Here is a 19,789-nt window from a genome sequence, read left to right as displayed (position 1 = left end):
TTTAAAACAATAAATCTTTAGTTTTACATTAAATATGAATTTTTTTTTATGATAGTTTTATATCTGTTTTAGTTGTTTCAACCTATACTTTATTTTTTTTCAATCGCTTTATATTAAAAATTTTAATTAAAAATTACTTAGTCGTGATAGCTAAATAAGGGGACCATTGTAAGGGACGTTTTTAAACCTCTTTTGGACACCTTTTTTGGGTCTAACACCTTGTATTTTATTGATAAGATACTGAAGTTGAATTCTATCAAAAAAAATCGCGGTACCCTGGGGTGTAACACAAACTCCTTAACTAGAGCGCTTTTGAAAACAAGCTGATGGACTACGTGTATGTGTCAGCTTTCACAAGACTACAATATATGAATGGGGTGTATTTTTGAAATCCCAGCTGCACATCTGTACGCAAAAACTCATGTTGAGACCCCCCTCCACCGTGTTCAGAGATTGCTGAGTTTTAAAAAACATGCATACACAACCTATTAAAACCTCATGTAATGTCGATCCTGTAATGCGGTTTGACCACTTAGCGTTGTTTGAAGGATATACGAAGAAACGAGAAAAAAACATGCCTTACGTTTGTATTTATAGGAAAGGGTGGGTGAGGTAGGAGGGGTCCTGATCCCGAAATCCTTAAAAACACGAAATCCCGAGGTCCCGAATTTAAATGAATTTAAATCCCGATATCCCGAAATTCGAAAAAAAATTCCCGGATCCCGAAAGGCTCAATCCCGAGCTTAAAAACACCCGATCCCGGAATCCAGATAAAGGTTCGGCTCTCCTCACCCGCCCCCCCCCCCCCCCCCCTAGGGTGTGTGCAAGCAGCTGTTTCATAGTAGTTTAGTGAGATTGACGTTTGAATCAGAACAAATTACAACAGAAAAAATAAAGACGTTAACTTAATAACCTTCCATCACTATATTATAATACAGAAAAAAATCGCCACCAAAAAATTATACTGTTTTTCACAGTTTTGTAAATTTATTACATAAATTTATGACACCAGTGCTGATCCATAGCCGATCCGGTATTTATAATTTGTTTGTCATGACGTCAGGCATGACGTTACAGAACGGGAAGATAGTGATTTTTTCAAGGACGAAATTTTGTAAGTATTACAATAGCTACAATGAACTTATTCTTTATGATCATGATTAAATTAAACTCAATGTAATGTCAATAAACCCTGATTGAGAGGGTTTTGATACGCGTCTATATTTTCCCAAGATGCAAGTCGGTCAACAAACAATTTGCTTTTTTATACTACCTTTTCGAGATTCTAATTAGTTACAAACTGTAAGTTATTTAATTGAATAACTATGACTGTTTATATTTAAAAGAAACTTGTATTTGATGTAAAACGGAGTAAAACTTCAAAAAATCATAAAAGGGGCTGATGTCGAAAAATTAATCTATGGCACGCCGGTTTAACGTTAATGAATGTCAAAATGTTTATATTTTATATTTTTTTCTATTTAGCTGCTTCTTTAGTGTTATACAAATAATAGGATAAGTTGTTATTTATTTTTCTTCAATTCGTTTGCAGCTTACCACCGCGTCAATTGAAGAAATAATTAGAATACGCAACCCAAACCAAGAATGAGGAGTTTAATATCGTATATTTTTTAAAAAGGTAAGTTTGATTTACAGATATCAATTCATAATTATTTATTTATCGACGATTATCATTATCATCATTTTTGATTTAATACTCTTTTATTGTTCTTATCTTAGTATACGCCAAATAATAATTTATTTACTATAGTATATCTACACTACCAACAATTTGACTAGCGTTTACATGTACATTAAATGCCGCTATAAAAACAGTACTTTTAGGAAACATTACTAATCAGTACATTAAATGCCGCTATATAAACAGTACTTTTAGGAAACATTACTAAACAGTACATTAAATGCCGCTATATAAACAGTACTTTTAGGAAACATCACTAAACAGTACATTAAATGCCGCTATATAAACAGTACTTTTAGGAAACATCACTAAACAGTACATTAAATGCCGCTATATAAACAGTACTTTTAGGAAACATTACTAAACAGTACATCAAATGCCGCTATATAAACAGTACTTTTAGGAAACATCACTATTCAGTACATAAATTTTTATATCATTTTCAGTAATGTTGAGAAAAAGTTGTTTACAGTACTGAAAATTTCAGTCATTTATCAGTACTGAAAATTTCAGCCATTTTTCAGTACTGAAAATTTCAGCCATTTTTCAGTACTGAAAATTTCAGTCATTTTTCAGTACTGAAAATTTTTGTCATCTTTAAGTACTTCTACACATACAATATAAGGTCAATGTCAGAAAAATATAAAATGTTTTTATACTGCAACTAGTTGTGTTTATTTTATATAAAATATTGTAATAAAGCTCTATTGTGTACGATGTCAATTTCATCATGGCACACTTTCTCCACAATCAGGGGTCCATGAAGGGATGAAAATAAGTCTTTCGTTTGTGTTACGATTTGAATAGCTATCAATTTATTAATTTATGTTGCAGTATAAAAGCAATATTAGGTCAATGTCAGAAAAATATAAACTGTTTTTGTGCTTGGCGCAAAACTGGGGAAGGGCTCGGTAGAACCTCGTCCTTCCCCAGTTTCTTAGCCTCATACAAAAAATATGTATGCGACTGCGAAACTGGGATAGGGCAATATTTAAATGCGCTCTTCCTTTCCCCAGTTTTATTCAGAATACTAAAAAGTTTATATCTTTATGACATTGACCTAATATTGTTTTTTTCTTACTGCAACCTAAATTAAAATTGATTTTTAAATCGTAACTGTTATATATTATTAGCATGAATATCAAACTGTGTGTATCCCTTAATGAACCCCTGATTGCGGAGAAAGTATTGCATGATGAAATTGACATTGTATAAAATATAGAAATCAACGACAACGGAAGCCCGCAATGAACGGTGTTTTAATCTTTTGCTGACAACTTCCAAATCTACATAGGACCAGGATTTTTTAAGGTAAAAAGTTACGAAATATATCAATGTAGTTCACATTTCATTTGGTTAGTATGGTGATCACGAAATCAAATAACGTGTTCAAACTTGGGGCATTTTAGTTAGTTGCAGAACATGTCCGTCCTGGGACAACTCGGACCGTCTAAAAAAGACAGCTAGGACCATCTATAATGACAACTCAGACAAAGACAAAAGGAACATGTTTACTAAGTTCCAAGTTGATTGGACTTCAACTTCATAAAAAAACTACCTCGACCACAAACGTTTACCTGAAGTGGGACAGACAGATGGAGGAGTGCACGCACAGACCAGAAAACATAATGCCCATAATTGAGGCATAAAAAAATGTAAAATAACAACTTTAGAAAATTATGTATCAAGTATAATATTGCAGCAAAATAGGCTAGAAAGGGCTAAAGAGAAAAACAGTATCAGCGAATACATTGGTTGACAGAAAATTAGACTTTGAAATAAATACATAAATAAAAGATTTAAGGAAAAATAACGAGTCTGATGAGAAATATCTAAATTGATACTTCTTTTTTATTCCAATTTTGAGTATATATAAAATTATAGCGTAAGCATAAAATTTGCCTCAATGTAGTTACTGCCCTGTAATAAAAGTGAGGTATGTGTATCTGACACAATATAGCTCAAGTTAAATGAAACCCTTTTTCAGACATTTCAAGTATATTTTGAATAATATTAATAATTTTATTATATGAACTTTTCGGAAGTGTTTCACGACTTTTTTTTGGGAAAAAATGAATTTTATGAAGAATCTGTTGCCATCTAATACTTTCGAATAGACCTGCAGAGTTTATTTTCAATGCATTGTAAGTCAGGTTATGTATTTTGAAACTACCACAGAACAAACCATTTATTTTTGTGATTATCAAGAACCCCCCCCCCCCCCCCCCCCGAATATTAAACAGTTGCCTCCTTAGAAGGACACTATATGGACAACTAGCTGGATAAATAATAAAACACACGGACAATAACAGTAAGGGTACGACCTTTTGTTATTCTAAGGATGGGAATGGGGCAGCACGATTTTTTGTGGATTTTTTTAATTATTTTTAAAGTCTTAACTTGTCGCTAAGCATGACTATTGATTCCAGCTCTTAACAGGCCACCATATTTACATTCAAAGACCTCCTGCCACCTCCCCCTTTTAACCCCAAAAATTAATTGATTTTCTACTTATTAAACACGAGTTTAAATTGATTGATTGTTAGTTGTTTGCTTTTAATGTCAAGCGACTAATATTTCATATATAGTTTAGACAGGACGCGAAATTTAAAGTCATGTACGAAAAATGTATACAATATCATTACAAGTAAGGAGATGTGGTATGACTGCCAATTTGGCAACTATCAACTGGAGATCAATGAAGTAGTATTATCAATTATAACCAACCGTGCGGCCTTTGACAAAAAATGACAAATACCCATACTGTATATCAGTTATAAAAGGCCACGACAAAAAAAATGTGAAACAATTAAGACGAAATAAACTAACGGCCTAAGGGACGACATCAAAAGTTCAATGAAGTATAACTAGGGGCTCTTAAGAGCCTGTGTTGCGCACCTTGGTTTATGAGTGTATTAAACAAAGGAAAACGATGGATTCATGACAAAATTGTTTTTTGGTGATTGTGATCTGTTCGTAGATCATACTTTACTCATCATTCTTGCTACTTACAATTTTCTCTATCTGTAAGGAACTTGGCCCTTTAGTTACAGAGGAACACATTTTGTAAAAACTTACCCAAATTTACCAAATTAATGAAAATTGTTAAAAATTGACTATAAAGGGCAATAACTCCTAAAGGGGTCAATTGACCATTTCGGTCATGTTCACTTATATGTAGATCTTGATTTGCTGAACATTAATGCTATTTGCAGTTTATCTCTATATATGATAGCATTCAAGAAAATAACCAAAAACTATGGCAAGCCGTTCTCGTCAAAACTATGTTTAAACCATTTTTCGAAAAAATTACACACTGAGAATTACAACAAAGCACACTGAGATTTAAAAACTTCAAAACGCACACTGAGAATTGAAAATTACACACTGAGAATTGAAAATTACACACTGAGAATTAAAAATTACACACTGAGATTTCATAAAGACGCACTGAGATTACAAAAATGAAAAACGCACACTGAGAATTGAAAATTACACACTGAGAATTGAAAATTACACACTGAGATTTCAAAAAGACACACTGAGAATAAATAAACTGAAAACACACACTGAGAATTTGAAATTACACACTGAGAATTTAAAATTACACACTGAGATTTGTGCGCACTTTTTATGCGCACATATCTAATTAGAATACTTAATCTGAATCTATTACAAGCTTAAAACAACAAGGGGACATAACTCGTTAGTCCTTCGATTTGGTTCCAAATTATTAATAAAAAACCTTTAAAAATACAAGAACAAGAAAAATACCCACTGACTCTTATTACAAAATATAACCAAATGGTGAAAAACTTTATTAAAATTATAAGTAAAACATTGGAACAATCTGCAAAAGAATGCAGTGAAATTTTTACTCAAGTGTCTATTATAGCATATAAACGTAACAAAAATATAATAGATTAACTAGCGAAATCAGAGAAACAGTTGGAAGACTTTTGAAAAGGGACACATGTTTAATTACTGGTAGTAATGATCTGAATTATAGCAAGGATTTGTATAGTGAGATCTCACTATACAAATCCTTGATTATAGGCAACAAACTTATGAATATGAGCGATGTTAAGTCTTGAAATTTATTACGAATGTTGGTTGAAGGAATCGCATTTCATTATAATGACAAGAGTTCTTGAGATCAAGATATTAATCTGTTGAATTATTCATCTCATGAATATTCATTAGTAATTTGCATATTAATCTCAGTGTGTATTTTTGAAATCTCAGTGTGTAATTAACAATTCTCAGTGTGTGTTTTTCAATTTATTTCATCTCAGTGTGTCTTTTTAAAATCTCAGTGTGTAATTTTGAATTCTCAGTGTGTGTTTTTTATTTTTTTAAATCTCAGTGTGTAATTTCGATTTCTCAGTGTGTTATTTTATTTTTTTAAATCTCAGTGTGTATTTTTTTCGAAAAAAGGGTTTAAACATAGTTTTGACGAGAACGGCTTGCCATAAAAAACGGCTAAATTTCTTTAAAATTACCGATTGGGGGACAGCAACCAACCAACCAGTTGTACAATTCATATGACATTTTTTAGAGCAGATATATAAAAATATACTTTAATTATGATTTTGGCTCGGTTTGGTTGAATTTGGTCCAGTAGTTTCAGAGGAGAAGATTTTTGTAAAAAATTTACGAAAAATTGGTAAAAAAATTACTATTAAGTGCAATAACTCCTTAAGGGATCAACTTACCATTTCAATCATGTTGATTTTTTTGTAGATCTTACTTTGGTGAACATAATGGCTGTTTACAGTTGATCTCTATCTGTAATAATTTTCAAGATAATAACAGAAAACGGACAAAATTTCCTTAAAATTACCAATTCAGGGACAGTAACCCAACAACCCATTGTCCGATTCATCTGAAAATTTCAGGGCAGATAGATCTTGACCTAGTTAACAATTTTACCCCTTGTCAGATTTGCTGAATGCTTTGGTTTCAGAGTGATAAGCCAAAATATACAATTAACCCCCATGTTCTATTTTTAGCCATGGAGGCCATCTTGGTTAGTTTGGTTAGTTTGGCTGGTCACCGGACACAATTTTTAAACTAGATACCCCAATGATGGTTGTGGCTAATTTTGGTAAAATTTGGCCCAGTAGTTTCATAGGAGAAAATTTGTTTATAAGTTAACGACGACGGACGCTCAAAATTCGGATTTGTGGACATATTTTTCCTGTCGACAGGAATACATAACTTTTTTGTACTAAAAGATAAACAGATAAACATTATCTGTTTTATGTTAAATTATTTGTAAATTCTGGTTTATATATAAAATGTTCTTTAAATATGTGCAATTTGTTGTTTTTTTTCTTCAAATAATCCATATTTTTTTAACGAAAGTTTACTATTGAACACTATTTTTATTTGTTTTTTTAAACTGAAAAAGGTTTTAAATGTCTGAATATCTATATTATTTCTTTTTATTAAACATAATTTGGCTAATTTATAAACTCTGCACTTTCCCTCTTTTTTGCCAAATTGAGTCCTGTTACCAGGAAATGGTAAACATATGGGGCTAAGGGAAGTAATATTTTTTTGTTAAGCTCATGTGGCTCTATTCAACTAATAAAGTTTAATTTTGCGGTCACACTAGGCAACGATCACACTACGATCTGTGAAAAAATGCAAATGTTGACGATCGTAGCGCGATCTTGAAGATCACAGTAAGGTCGTATCACGGTCGTGGTGAGGTCTTCAAGTTCGTGATGAGCGTATACAACTTTGAACATGTTCAAAGCAATCGTGGTGGAATCAGGTATTAGTGAGTTCACACTAAGGTCGTGGTAAGATCGCAAAGGTCGCTGTATCATTATAGCGAGAGCGTAGTGAAAGCGTGATTCTATTCGGAGAGACCAGTACCATAGTGTGGAAACGGAACTGTACGGTTTTCTAATAATTTGGTCATTCGGGAGACTGTCAAAAGGGGCCCCGACATTTGCAAAATAACAAGTTGCTTGAAGAAAATTTGATGAACTCTTATGTTACTATATATAGCTATGTAACGTTTCTGCTTCAGGTTTTGGTAGCTTAAATATTCTCATAAAGAACCAATAAAATAATAAGAAAGCTATGTGCATCCAAATGTTTTCCTTAGAATGATGGAGCTCCATGATGTGTGAAACGATCAAATTTGCCACACAACAGGGATCAAAAATGTATAAAAAAAACCGACGAAAAATGTCTAAAAAAACATCGAAAAATCAATGTTTGCTACCTGAATTTCCACATGTACCTTTTCTGATATATAGTCGTACCTGTCTGAAAGTTTTGAAGTCATTGTTCCAGTAGATATCCAAATATATTCATTTTCTCCATGTGGGATATTTTTATTGACTGTTCAATCGCTTGCAAGTTTACTGTACAATCACTCTGAGCCTTCCTGAACAATATCAATGAGAAGAACATAAACCGTGTACTATTTCTTCTGCCACATTCATGATTAGTTTATGTTTTCCATGATACTTCTGTCATATAAATATTTATTAAAACTACTGTAATCCAATGCTGCAACACATGTCTGGAATGATTTTCTCTCCTTTTTCTGTTACAATTTAATATCAGTTAGTTATTTTGTATTGTTATCAATTTTTTGTACCTAAATTACACACTCAAAAGTTGAGTCTGACTGAGCGGATCCGGCATGAGGGGAGAGGGAGTGTTGGTGATTGAAACCCCATTCAAGTTTTTCGATTTTTTTTTTATTTTGTGGAATTTCAGGGTGTTCCGTGGTTTGGATCCCGCACCTGATCTGATATCGTCATTGATAGTATTAAATGATGATCCGATCATTCAACTGATTTTTTTTTATAGTTTGGTCTTGTGTTGTGATAGGTTTTTTTTAGAAATGAGCGCACACAGACATTTTTAACCCCGCCAAATTCTGTATGTACCTGTTTTAAGTCAAAAGCCCGTAGTTCAGTGTTTGTCGTTTTTTCGTGTATGTCATATATGTTTTTCGTAAATTGTTTTATTATGAATTAGGCCGTCAGTTTGTGTATTAATTCTTATTTTTTCATGTCGGAACCTGTTATTGCCGACTATAATTGCTTAAATCCATTTATTTATTTAACTTTGAAAATCCTATCACATCTCCTGCTTTTTATATTGAAGATATAAATAATTATGGTTTGATAAAATGTTGTTCTCACTAAAAAAAAAACTTTTTCGTTAATTTGTCGTATTCTATAGTTGGGAATATTGAAAAGTTCCCGATATAAAAAAAAATCATGTTGTTGTCTCTGTCTTTCAGATAACAAGGCCTCTCCAATCCTTGATAGCTTTTTCTTCCAGTAGTTGTAGCTTGCAGTAAACAGAAATCTCATTGGAAATTATACCACATCTTCTTATTTTAATATCGTGTTTATTGACATATAATACGTGTCTTTTCTTGGATCCGTGGTTAGCTACCACCATTTCACATTCGAATTCCTTTATCAAGTTACAATATCCCGATCCTATGATGAAAAATTCTTTGTTTTATTGTTCAGATATGTATTTATTATCTTTTTTAAATTGCTGGTCAAAAACATATTAAGTAAAATTCGAAATATGCTAATTACCCTTGCAGAGCATCTAGTCACCTTTTTTATATATAAATATTTATTTTGTACGAGGATTATTTTCATTTTTATTTTAGATTATATTCTTAACATATTTTGTACTGTCCTTTTCTTTTTGTCTTGTATACTTATTCAGTGGTTGTTTGTTTATGTGTTCAATTTGTTTTTCGTTCATTTTTTGTACATGAGTTAGCCGTTAGTTTTCTCGTTTTACATTGTTATTTCGGGGCCTTTAAAGTTTTATAGCTGACTATGCGGTATGGACTTTGCTCATTGTTGACGGCCGTGCGATGACCTATTGTTGGTAATTTCTGTCATTTTGGTCTCTTGTGAAGAGTTGTCTATTTGGCAATCATACCACATCTTCTTTTTTTATATCTATTGTATACATTTTGTTTTTGTCTCTGATATAGTCACCTTAAAAGGGTTCCTTGATAGGATCTTAATTGTTAAAATGACTGGTTTTGTGCTTATTTTCATTTCAAATACCATATATGAATATGATAGGACAGACGAGGAATATGGAACGCCATAGCTGTGTCACAGTGGAAAAATGGACAAACATTTATTTTGATACTTTTTGGACATTTTGTTAAAGATTTTGTAAAACCAGTGATTTTGTTGTAATTGCAATATTTCACTAGGGATTTTGATATTTTTATTGTGCAAGATTTAAGTCAAGTTAAGAAGATTAAGCTAATATAATTTCATGTTTTAATTTTTTTTTTAAATGGCGACATTTTACTTCAAAATGATCTTTTATTCCTGAGACTACTATAACACATGTTATAGTAGTCTCAGATTATTCAGATTTGACCAGCCAAGGCTTTAATCCCATAAATAAGTCTGTATGTTCTATAATTGTTAATTATTATCTACATGTATGTGTTAATTTTTCTGTTATCCCTTATTTGAATTTTCTCACTCATTTAGAGAAATATTTGTCAAGTACAAGTAGTTTTGGTTTGTTATATAAACTATGTTGTTATTTTGATGTGGCAAATTGGATTTAGTATTACACTGAGCAGTCCCAACTCTGTACAATTGTATTCCATACTGAACTTATTAAATTATACATCGCGCTAACCAGAGTCGTCTTTTGTTACAAGAGCTAGTCCCAGAGTCAGAGTCTGTACTGTCTATTGTATGTGTGTGGTTCCAGACCAAGACATTTCCCAGTCACAGATACACCCAGAATCTATTTGTGATAGCTGTCTTTCGTTGTTCATATTTAGTATATGCTGTGAAAATTTAATTATTTTCAGCGTTTTTTTCTCGATTATGAGTGCCCTTTTTATTATGTTCACATGGTTCAGTAGTATAACAATTATGTTGAGCAATAACATCATAATGATCAGTAGAATAATCATTATATTGTGCAGATCTGGTATTATATTCAGCACTTTAATCAATATACTTTTGTCTTTATATTCAGTACTTTTGAAAATATCTTCTGTCAACATATTATTATATTATGTAGATTTCTCATTATGTTGATTACAGAAACCGAAATATTCAGTGGTCAAACACACTTTTTATACGTCCGTCGTCTTTAGACGGGACATATTATGGTATACCGTTGTCCGTCCGTCCGTCCGTCCGTCGTCCACACTTCGGACAATAACTCAAAAACGCTTTCACCAATTTCCATGAAACTTAAGTGAATTGTTTATATCTATTGACGTAAGCTCCCTTTCGTTTTTTTTAATTTCAAATTTTAAGTTTTGGATTTATGGGGCTTTATTTATAAAAAAGGGGGTCCGTTGTCCACACTTCGGACAATAACTCAAAAAAGCTTTCACCAATGTCCATGAAACTTTGGTGAATTGTTTATATCTATTGATGTAAGCAAGCTCCCTTTCAATTTTTATAAATTTCAGATTTTAAGTTTTGGATTTATGGGGCTTTATTCATAAAAAAGGGGGATTTTTAACACTTCGGACAATAACTCAAAAAGGCTTTCACCAATGTCCATGAAACTTTGGTGAATTGTTTATATCTATTGATGTAAGCTCCCTTTCAATTTTTATACATTTGAGATTTTACATTTCCGTGTTATGAATTTTTATGCTTAAAAAAGGGGGGATTTTCCAATTTTGGGACAATAACTAACACTTTTAAAAACAAGTTAAAAGAGCAACGGGCGTATCATGCGCTAAAGCGCAGCACTTTATTATCAGTACTGTTATCATTATGTTGAGTGAAATAAATATTATGTTCTGTAGACTGATCATTATGTTCAGTAAAATAAATATTATGTTCAGTTCAAACAACTTTATGATCAGTGGTCAAAATGTTTTATGTTTGGTTCAAAAAATATTATACTAGGTGGTTAATCAATTACTTTCAGTGCTTTTTTTCATTATGTGGTGGTGGTAGACTTCCGAAAATAACCGAAAACATGTATAATTTTTCGGGTTTATTTTCATACTGGCAACATGTCGTCTGCTATACAACGTGCTCTTGTAGAACTTAATCTGCAAATCTTTCAAATTAAAATTTTTAAAGATGATAGGATAGAAGATGACACTTTTCAGCACCTTACTGATCAAGACTTGATCAGACTAGGTGTTTAAACTATTGGTGATAGAATAAAGATTGAGGGAAGCAATGAGGATGACTCTGTGACTATATGACAGACACAAACATTAGCAACTATAGGTCATCATAATGCCCCCAATAATTAGAAAAGGCCCCCGCATAGTCAGCTATAAAAGAGGGGGAAAGATACCAGAGGGAGTGTCCCCGAAATGCTGTGTGGTAGACAGTGTTATTAATTGATTATTAGCGCCCTTGGTAAAACTTCAAATTTCATAATTAATGTATTTCATTGTTAAATAATTTACATGAAGCATATAAGTATATATTTGTTAATTGCATAGCTTTTGCTATTTGAATTCGTTGGTTAAAGATATTTATTTATATTGTAAAGTTTAATATTTGCATCGTCGCAAAATCTTCGGTTACCCTCTTTGTATACATTCAGTGAGAAAGTTATGTATTTTATAGATCATACAGGGGTTAAGAAATGTTGTTATAGTTCAGGGCTAATTGGATGCAGGATTTTACTAGCCCTATTGGAAGAACTACTAGCCCAACAAAACTGACCTGCTAGCCAGAGTATGCCCTACAAATTCAGAGTTTGCTGCAATAACAATGAATTCTATAAACTTAACAATTTTTATCCGTTGTACAATAGATTTTTATACGACCGCAAATTTTGAAAAAATTTTCGTCGTATATTGCTATCACGTTGGCGTCTGCGTCGTCGTCGTCGTCGTCGTCGTCGTCGTCGTCCGGCGTCCGAATACTTTTAGTTTTCGCACTCTAACTTTAGTAAAAGTGAATAGAAATCTATGAAATTTTAAAATAAGGTTTATGACCATAAAAGGAAGGTTGGTATTGATTTTGGGAGTTTTGGTCCCAACATTTTAGGAATAAGGGGCCAAAAAGGGCCCAAATAAGCATTTTCTTGGTTTTCGCACCATAACTTTAGTTTAAGTTAATAGAAATCTATGAAATTTTGACACAAGGTTTATGACCACAAAAGAAAGATTGGGATTGATTTTGGGAGTTTTGGTTTCAATAGTTTAGGAATAAGGGGCCAATAAAGGGCCCAAATAAGCATTTTTCTTGGTTTTTGCACAATAACCTTAGGTTAAGTAAATGGAAATCTATGAAATTTAAACACAATGTTTATGACCACAAAAGGAAGGTTGGTATTTATTTTGGGAGTTTAGGACCCAACAGATTAGGAATTAGGGGCCAAAAAGGGACCCAAATAAGCATTTTTCTTGGTTTTCGCACTATAATGTTAGTATAAGTAAATACAAATCTATGAAATTTAAACACAAGGCTTATGACCATAAAAGGAAGGTTGGTATTGATTTTGGGAGTTTTGGTCCCAACAGTTTAGGAAAAAGGGGCCCAAAGGGTCCAAAATTAAACTTTGTTTGATTTCATCAAAATTGAATAATTGGGGTTCTTTGATATGCCGAATCTAACTGTATATGTAGATTCTCAACTTTTGGTCCAGTTTTCAAATTGGTCTACATTAAGGTCCAAAGGGTCCAAAATTAAACTTAGTTTGATTTTGACAAAAAATGAATCGGTTGGGTTCTTTGATATGTTGAATCTAAAAATGTACTTAGATTCTTGATTATTGAAGTTTTTTTGGTCCAGTTTTCAAATTGGTCTACATTAAGGTCCAAAGGGTCCAAAATTAAACTTTGTTTGATTTCATCAAAAATTGAATCCTTGGGGTTCTTTGATATGCCAAATCTAACTGTGTATGTAGATTCTTCATTTTTGGTCCTGTTTTCAAATTTCAAATTCTACATTAAAGTCCAAAGGGTCCAAAATTAAACTAAGTTTGATTTTAACAAAAATTGAATTCTTGGGCCTCTTTGATATGCTGAATCTAAACATGTACTTAGATTTTTGATTATGGGCCCAGCTTTCAAGTTGGTCCAAATCAGGATCTAAAATTATTATATTAAGTATTGTGCAATAGCAAGTCTTTTCAATTGCACAGTATTGTGCAATGGCAAGAAATATCTAATTGCACAATATTGTGAAATAGCAATTTTTTTTTTAATTAGAGTTATCTTTCTTTGTCCAGAATAGTAAGCAAGAAATATCCTATTTGTGCAATAGCAAGAATTTTTTTTAATTGGAGTTATCTTTCTTTGTCCAGAATCAACTTAAATCTTTGTTATATACAATATACAATGTATATACACTTTTTACTACCAACTGATAAATTTAAATAATCTTTACCATTCAGTGATAACAAGCAGTTTTTTTACATCTTAATATTTTATGATGTATTTAAATGAGTAGTTATTGTTGCAAACTCCATTAGAAATTTGAATTGATATCAGTTTTGAAAAAGGGAAACGGGGATGTGAAAAAAAAGGGGGGGGGGGGGTTAAATTTTTCTCATTTCAGATTTCATAAATAAAAAGAAAATTTCTTCAAACATTTTTTTGAGAGGATTAATATTCAACAGCATAGTGATTTGCTCAAAGGCAAAAAAAACCTTTTAAGTTCATTAGACCACATTCATTCTGTGTCAGAAACCTATGCTGTGTCAACTATTTAATTTTAGATTTAAAAAGTTTGAAGAAGAAATCTTTAATTGATTTGTAAAATCTTGGCATTTGTTTTGTGTAAAAAAAAACCATGTAATGTCAAAAATTTGATCACAATCCAAATTCAGAGCTGTATCATGCTTGAATGTTTTGTCCATACTTGCCCCAACTGTTCAGGGTTCGACCTCTGCGGTCGTATAAAGCTGCGCCCTGCGGAGCACCTGGTTGCAAATTGGATACCCAAAACTTATGTCAGCAAAAAATATCCCATTACACAAAAACTAATTGAATCAATTGAAATAGACACTTAAGTGTTTAAAAAGTGTCTAAAATATTTCGTCAGATGAACTTGAAAATTGAGGCCAAAATCGGCCCTTACCGAACCTACGTCTTTTAACATAAGGTTTATTACCACAAAAAGAAGGTTTGGATTGATTTTGAGAGTTTTGGTCCCAACAGTTTAGGAATTAGGGGACAAAAACGGTTCAAAACAAGCATTTTTCTTAGTTTTTGCACAATATCTTTAGTATAAGAAAATAGAAATCTATGAAATTTTCACACAAGGTTTATGACGACAAAAGGAAGGTTGGGATTGATTTTGGGAGTTTTTGTTATCGTATAAAGCTGCGCCCTGCGGAGCATCTGGTTTTTTTAGTGGCCCAAAAGCGTGGAATTCATTATCCAGTGAAATAAAAAAAATTATACTATAGGTGTTTTTTATACGACCTCAAACATTTTTTTGGATCGTATAATGGTATGATGTCGTTGTCGTCTACGTCGTCCGAAGCCCAATTGGTTTCCGGACAGTTTCTCTAGTTTAAAAAAATAGATCTTAATGATTTTTTTCTAAAGGGTCAATACCACAAAAGGAAGATTGGGATCGATTTTGGGGATGGTTGTCCAACCGTTTTGGAATAAGAAGCCCAAAACAAGGATTTTTCTAGTAAGGATAATAACTTGTGTATAAGTATTTCATTTGCTCTGAAATTGTACCACAATGTTTAAAACCACAAGTAGAAGGTTTGTCAAAAGTTTAGGAATAAAGGGCCAAAAAGGGACCAAAAGCCAGCATTTTTCTAGTTCCAAGACAATAAATTGTGTGTAATTGTATTGACTTCTCTAAAATTGTACCACAATGTTCCACATAACAAAGGGGAGGCTATAATTAAGTTTTGGAATAATTGCCCAAAATATGTAGGAATTAGTGGGGCCAAAAAAGGGCAAAAAAGAAGCATGTTTCTAGTTTCCAAACAAAAATTGTTTAGGTGAATGAATCTCTCTGAAATCGTAATACAAGGTTCCATACTACAAGGGAAATGCTGGGATTGAGTTGAAGGGTTATTGCTTAAAAAGGGGGTTTCAATAAGTATTTTTTTTTTTTGGGGGGGGGGGGGGGGGGGGTTGAATTTTTTAAGGGATTCCTTTTTTTCAAAAAATTTCGAAATTCGAATTTGGAAAAATTTCAAGAAGAAGCCTTCAATTGCACAGGCCCCTCTTAGGCAGTCAGCGGGCCCCACTTATGAAAATTACTGGATCCGCCACTGGATGTCGCCATCAAAATTGTGTCACTTAAAATAATTTGTCTCCGGGTATATTGTTATGCAATCTGTAACTTTACTACAATGGTTCTTTTATGGTTGCCATGGTAAGGGTTGTTTTGTTTTAAGGGGACAATAATTTGATGGTTTTTTTTTTTGGAGGGGGGGGGATTTGACGAATAGATCTAATCATTTTGATCTGTTGCTACGCAAGTTTATATTTTACTACAGCAAAGCTTCATTTTTACTTTTTTATACGCCCGTCAAAATTTTGACGGGACGGGACGTATTATGTTATACAAATGTCCGGTGTCCGTCCGTCTGTCCGTCGAAAATATGTCGCGCCGTAACTTGAGAACGACTTATCCAAATTTCACGAAACTTATTGTAGTTGTTTCTTATGATAGTCAAATGATCTGTATACTTTTCGGTCAAAATAAAATTAAAACGTTTTGAGTTACGACACTTTGTAACTAAAACAGGGGGGGGGGGGGGGGGTTTCACATGTCGCATTGTATATCAAAAACAATTTTTGATTATTGCTTAAAACTTCTTAGTTATATTAATTTTAAGATCTGTATACTTTTTGGTGATGATTTAAAATTTCGTTTTTCAGTTATTTAGTATTTTGTAAAAAAGGGGGAGGGTATTTTTACATGTCACGCCGTATCTCAAAATCAATTTATGATTATTGCTTAAAACTTTACATACTTTTTTGTAACATTAATCTTAAGATCTGTATACTTTATGGTTTTAATTCAAAATTTTATTTTAGTGATATTTAGTTTTTTTGGGTTCATATGTCCCTCTGTATCTCAAAAACAATATATGGTTATTGCTTAAAACTTTCTCAAAAAATATTTATGATTATTGCATTAAACTATCACACAAGACGACAGGCGTATCATGCGCTCATGGCGCAGCTGTTTATTTTAATTTGTACACAATTTAGTTCCTGCCTTTTAAGTTGCAGAGAGTTAATTTTCCTCATGCTCTGGGCATGTTGGGCAAAATGATTTCTTTCAAGTCTTATCAGCCTATAGTAAAGTTTTAAAAAAATCCATTTGAAAGAATTGGTTGTCATATTTGTTATAGCCCACTTTGCTATATTCATAAATTTTTATCCGTTATCATTGTCCGTTAACTTATCTAAAATTGTAAAAACTGGTTTCCTCTGCATACTAATGAGCTTAATTATTTTACCAAACTAGGGAACAAGAAATCTTCATAGGGATACATAGATTGAACATTTTCTAAATGGATCCACAGAACTCTGTGTCTCACCTGCAGTTGCTGCTGTTAGTGTAAAAGTGTGATGTTGACTATAAAAGTGAGTATATTTATCAGTAAAATACAGAATTTAAAAAATAATATATGTGCATGCATCATACTCCATCCATGAACTATGGATAATAAAAACAATGTTATAGCAATGACTAACAAATATTAATAGATCTAATTTTAAGGGTTCACTTATTATAGCTCTCCATCTTTTATATACGCTTTGGATTTTAAATATTTTGGCCACGAGCATCACTGAATAGACAAGTGTTGTCGAAATGCGCATCTGGTGCAGAAAAATTGGTACCGTTAATGTTATTATTAAATTTTTGTCGAGCCTGCAACTTTTGTTGCAGAAAGCTCGACATAGGGATAGTGATCCGGCGGCGGCGGCGGCGTTAGCTAACTTCTTAAAAGCTTTATATTTTAGAAGGTAGAAGACCTGGATGCTTCACACTTTGTATATAGATGTCTCATGTTACGAACTTTCGGTCAGTAACATGTCCAATGTCATTGACCTCATTTTCATGGTTCAGTGACCACTTGAAAAAAAGTTAATATTTTTTGTAATGTTAAATTCTCTCTTATTATAACTAATTGGATAATTGTATTTGGCATGTGCATACCTTGCAAGGTCTTCATGCCCGTCAGACAGTTTTCACTTGACCTCGACCTCATTTCATGGATCAGTGAACAAGGTTAAGTTTTGGTGGTCAAGTCCATATCTCAGATACTATAATCAATAGGGCTAGTATATTCGGTGTATGGAAGGACTGTAAGGTGTACATGTCCAACTGGCCGATGTCATCTGACCTTGACCTCATTTTCATGGTTCAGTGGTTATAGTTAGATTTTTGTGTTTTGGTCTGTTTTTCTTATAATTTATGCAATAGATCTTCTATATTTGTTGTATGGAATGATTGTAAGGTGTACATGTCTAGCGATCAGATGTCATCTGACCTTGACCTCATTTTCATGGTTCAGTGGTCAAGGTTAAGTTTTTGAGTTTTGGTCTTTTTATCTAATACTATATGCCATAGGTCAACTATATTTAGTGTATGGAAATATTTTATGATCTATATGTCAGTCGTGCAGGTTTAATTTGACCTTGACCTCATTTTCATGGTTCATTGCTCAGTGTTAAGTTTTTGTGTTTTGGTCTGTTTTTCTTAAACTATAAGTAATAGGTCAACTATATTTGTTGTATGGAAGCATAGCTGTACATGTCTGCCTGGCATGGTTCATCTGACCTTGACCTCATTTTCATGGTTCATTGGTCTTTTTTTAGTTATCTTGGTTAATGTTAAGTTTATGTGACAGTCTTTAATAAAGCTTTATACTTAGAACTATCAACATAATATCAATGATAAGTAAAGAAGGCGAGACATTTCAGCGTGTGCACTCTTGTTTATCTTGTTCTAGTTTATCATGTAGACTGCAATGATAAATTATAAATCACAAAAAATCCTTAATCTCACCATTGAACGTGTCAGATATGCTAAATATATGAACTCATCTTAAAATTCCTTAATAATAACCCTGATTGGTAAGGTTACCGTACTATTTGATGATTATTTAAGAAAATTGTACCCTGAATTTTATTTTTAGATTTCAGCAACAGAATGAAGAATTCCAAGAGTCTAATACGGTTTATTAAACAGGATTTTATCATTGAATCAACATCCTACAAGAATATAACATACAAATAAGTAATTATGTGCAGGGAAGAACATTTAAACAAAACTGTAAGAGACATACAGTGGTGGTGTATTTTTTTAAAGAGACCGAAAGAACCTATAATAACTTGCCATGAGTGTATATTTTCCAACCAGAAGCTCGTTCATAATAATATACAATTTAAATTAAAATTATTGTATGAACATTACAGATAAAGTCTCAAAAGAGAAAATTTAGTTTTAAATGAAACATTTAAGTACAAAACATTGAAATAGTCCTTTCCATGTTGTGTGACATGTAGAAATTTTATGCTTTCACCATTCATGTAGCTCCATATAGAGGAATGAGTCCCTATCCCCCTCCCCCCAAAAAAAACCGCATTCGTATCCGGCAGCAATCAATCGATAAAAAACACCAAACAAAAATAAAAAGGGAAACATACCATCGACACTTGATACATGTAGCATGCTCTGCATTGTGAATGAAAACTAAATCAACAAAGATTTTTTTATGGTTTTTTTGACATGAGACAAGCAATGAGAAGGTTCCTACCTTGGTACAGGCGTTTGAATAAATTATTTTTAGAATATTAAGTTGATAAATGGATTAGAAAAAAACCTTTCTTTCTGTCTTTTGCAAGTAAGACCCTTTTCCCTGAGTAATTTGTTTCAAAGTTGATCAACAAATACAACTACAATCCAGGATGCGAGTCATCGATGTACATGACTTTGCTTGTCTTCTTGCTTTATTGTCGTGCCTGTGACATGCGAAAGATACAGATAACAATCCTACGGCGTTAGCTATTTGTATTGAGCTTGATATTTTATATGGTAAATGACTTTAACTGGAGGCTTCATACCTTGTGACTTATACATGTATAACGAAAGTCTGTATTATGTCTGTTGGCCTTGA

General features: G+C 32.6%; 1 long non-coding RNA gene across 1 annotated transcript; it reads left to right on the top strand.

Moving 5' to 3' along the window:
* Positions 1–2,950: 2,950 nt before the first annotated feature.
* Positions 2,951–19,109, top strand: LOC139522423 (uncharacterized). Its single transcript, XR_011664423.1, has 3 exons — positions 2,951–3,013; positions 17,131–17,249; positions 18,809–19,109. It is a non-coding gene; the product is annotated as an uncharacterized lncRNA (long non-coding RNA).
* The last annotated feature ends 680 nt before the right edge of the window (positions 19,110–19,789 follow it).

Source organism: Mytilus edulis, chromosome 5 (assembly GCF_963676685.1).
Source record: "Mytilus edulis chromosome 5, xbMytEdul2.2, whole genome shotgun sequence".
NCBI lineage: Eukaryota > Metazoa > Mollusca > Bivalvia > Mytilida > Mytilidae > Mytilus > Mytilus edulis.
This window is presented reverse-complemented; position numbering and strand designations above follow the sequence as displayed.